At 29.6% G+C, this 3,243-nt stretch overlaps 1 long non-coding RNA gene across 1 annotated transcript; it reads left to right on the forward strand.

Moving 5' to 3' along the window:
• Nucleotides 1–996: 996 nt before the first annotated feature.
• On the forward strand, nt 997–2,308 carry LOC120168294. Its single transcript, XR_005520124.1, has 2 exons — nt 997–1,513; nt 1,750–2,308. It is a non-coding gene; the product is annotated as an uncharacterized LOC120168294 (long non-coding RNA).
• The last annotated feature ends 935 nt before the right edge of the window (nt 2,309–3,243 follow it).

Raw genomic sequence — 3,243 nt, forward strand, 5'->3', positions numbered from 1 at the left:
CTAAAATATTTTAAAATTTTAGAAAAGACGCACAATATCTGTTATTTCTAATTAAAGAAGAAACTAACACCTAATCAGAATTAAGACAATTATTTCTTATGTTTTAATCGAAATAATGAAATCATGTCATTTTTAAAAATTAAAGAATTAACCAATTATTAAACCCTAAAGAAAAATTAAAGGTGACAAATTAGGTAAATTATTATTTTAAAGAATAAGGATGTTTCTTGATTTAAAGAACAAAGGTCAAGCCTTTGACGTTAATCAAACAAGTTATCCTTAGCAATTTAAACGTAGGAGCAAATATCTTCCCTTTTATTTAAAATTAGTGAACTTATTCGATTTTTGGGATGATCACTAGATAGAATATTCATTTATTCGAAAAAAATATTGAAATGAATGTCTAATTATTTTAAGACCATCCTTTTCAATATTTTAGAATAAAAGAATATTATTTGTAATCAATTTATGAATTTATGTTTACTTGTTTCTAATCAATATAATTAAGGAAATAATCCTAAAAGAAAATTACAAAACTTATTGATTTCTAATTAAGGAACCTAAATTAAGGTTTTAATTAAAATCTAAGGCTTAATTAAAAGAACTAAGGCCAATTAATATTAGTAATCAAATTAAAACATTCAAAAAACTAAAGGTTTTATTTTACCGTTAAACAAGTGACAGTTTTAAAAAAATTCACAAATTAATAATTGATGTTAATAATTAAACACATTCAATAAAAGATTCAAGGCAATTGAAAAGAAATTAGTGACTAGGTTGAATTCAATTAAAATTCATAGTACAATTTACAAACAATTAGTGACTAAAATAAAATAAATATAAATATACATCCCATAAGTAAAACACGCTAAATGTATGGGGTTTCAATGAATAAATAGCCTAAACATTAAACACTATAAGACCCAAAAATTACAAGAAAGCTCATTTTTACACTTCCAAAAATATTTTCTCCTCCAAATTCTCTCTAGCCTCCAACCGAAAATTCCAACAAATTCTCCAAATTCATCAATTGTTCTTCATGTTCATCTTTTGTTCATAAAAAAAATGCTAGATCATATACAAACAGCAAATCTCATACAAAATTTGTTTTTAAAAGATTAAACACTTATATTTCTCATGAAATTTCTAATGTTCATCATCCAAAATCAAGTTTGATCTCCATTAATACCAAAACCAACCGGAAATTAGTTTCTTTTGTATCAAACCAATCTTTTTCCTCTCTAAGCCCAAGAACCCCAAGAACACTCCCAAAAAACAAAATCCCAAATGTTCTTGATTTCATCCTAAACTAAATCCTGGTTTCAATAGAAACCACCCACTTCAACCTCCCAGCCTACCCAAAACTCGACACCGGCCAAACTATGATCGCCAACTTTAACTCCGATCAACGGTCGCCGTCTACCGGTGTCTTCGAAACCCGAAAAATACACATATTTGAACCCAAAAAAAAGAAATAAAACTCACCCAAAAGTTGTGCTTCCCTCCGGCGATGGTAAGCCTTCTTCCCTCACTTTCTTCCAAACTTTTGATGATTGGTGAGTATTTCCTTGTTGTTGGTGGATGATTACTTGTGTTTAATGCTAATGACAAACTCCTTATTTATACTGATGATTTTTTGCCCCTTAATCCAACTGTTCCCACTCAAAATCGATTAGAATGAGCTTGGATTTGGGAAGGTTCCTTGTTTTTATTTTTTTTCCTATTTTTTAAATGCTTCAAAATGGCCAGAAATGATGGTGGACGGTGGCGACATGGCGGCCACGATGGCGGATACAACCGAACCGGCACGTGAGTCACACGCCGTGTTGATGATGATTAGGTCCTTTGGAGAAGACAACATGGATCCAATGGCTTAGATGGCTTTTTGCTTCTTTGCCATGGATTGATGACATGGCACTATGTGAGTCATTGGATCGAATTTCTCATCAAGGGTCCATATATTTTTGTGTCCAAGGGTCCATATAAATTTGTGTTTGTTTCAGTTGGATTGAATCCTCCCTAGCCATTGGATCCAAGACAATCGATGGTTGGAATTTGTTTGGTTTTCTTTCACTTGGATAGGTGATGTAAGCACCTAAAATGTTGGGCCAATTTAACTTTCAAAACAAAACAAACATTCCCCCAAAATTACATCAAAAATTCAAAATTGGCGGCTGGAGGAGTAGTTTTAGGCATTTTTTTGTTTTCTTAGTTTTTATTATTTAATGTATATATTGTAATATGATGTGGGCTTACGTTGGGCCTATGTAAAACAAATGTAAATAGACCTTCTTTTTGGGTTTTTTTTATTATTTATAACAACCAAAATAAATGGTCTAACACTAACATGAACATAATATGCAAGCGAAATTAAAATGACATGGACTACTACTTATGAACCTTATAATATGCAATGTAATAATTCTAATTATTTAATATCTAATGTAACATGAATAACATGCAATGCAACATGAATTAATAACATGCAATGCTACATTAACTAATAGCATGTAATTATTACTTAATACACTATAATACCTAATATACAACTATATAATATGTAAACTATCTTATGCAAAAATAAAACTATATGATATCATGCATTCAATGCCTGAACTATATTATATGTATTATGCCCACATATTATATAGACTATATATTATAAAATAAAATGCCACATGTCACCACCCGAATAAAATGGGTGATGACATACTTAAAGTTTAAGGACTAGTCAATAAATCAAGGTTCTAATAATTGTTCTAATTAACTATTAAAAATTAAGGGGTTGAACTAAATAAGTTTTAAAATTAGTCAATGATTAACAATTTGGGGATTCGAACAATCGACTCGAGTAAAACAATTTGGGGATTCGAACAATCGACTCGAGTAAGCGAGCATTTTATACAAAAACTCGAATCTAATTGTTCCCTAATAAAAAAAAGGTTAAACCCTAATTACTAAATCAAATTTTAAGTTTAAAGACCCTAATTCATGGACAAATTCTAAAAGGCCAACTAAATCAAATAAATATAAATATAAAGTAATCATGTATTTTGAAGTGTCAAACAAACAATTAAAAAATGTAAAAAGAAATAAACAAACAAACACAAATTTTAATCAAGATCTAACAAATTAATTATAAGGGACTATATCACATTGTGACCAAAATGCAAAAACACAGCTAACTATGGGGACTTAAATGCGATTATCCCCTAACTTTCCCTATAAAACACATTTATTTCC

Source organism: Hibiscus syriacus, unplaced genomic scaffold, assembly GCF_006381635.1.
Source record: "Hibiscus syriacus cultivar Baekdansim isolate YM2019G1 unplaced genomic scaffold, ASM638163v2 tig00003041_pilon, whole genome shotgun sequence".
Classification (NCBI taxonomy): Eukaryota; Viridiplantae; Streptophyta; class Magnoliopsida; order Malvales; family Malvaceae; genus Hibiscus; species Hibiscus syriacus.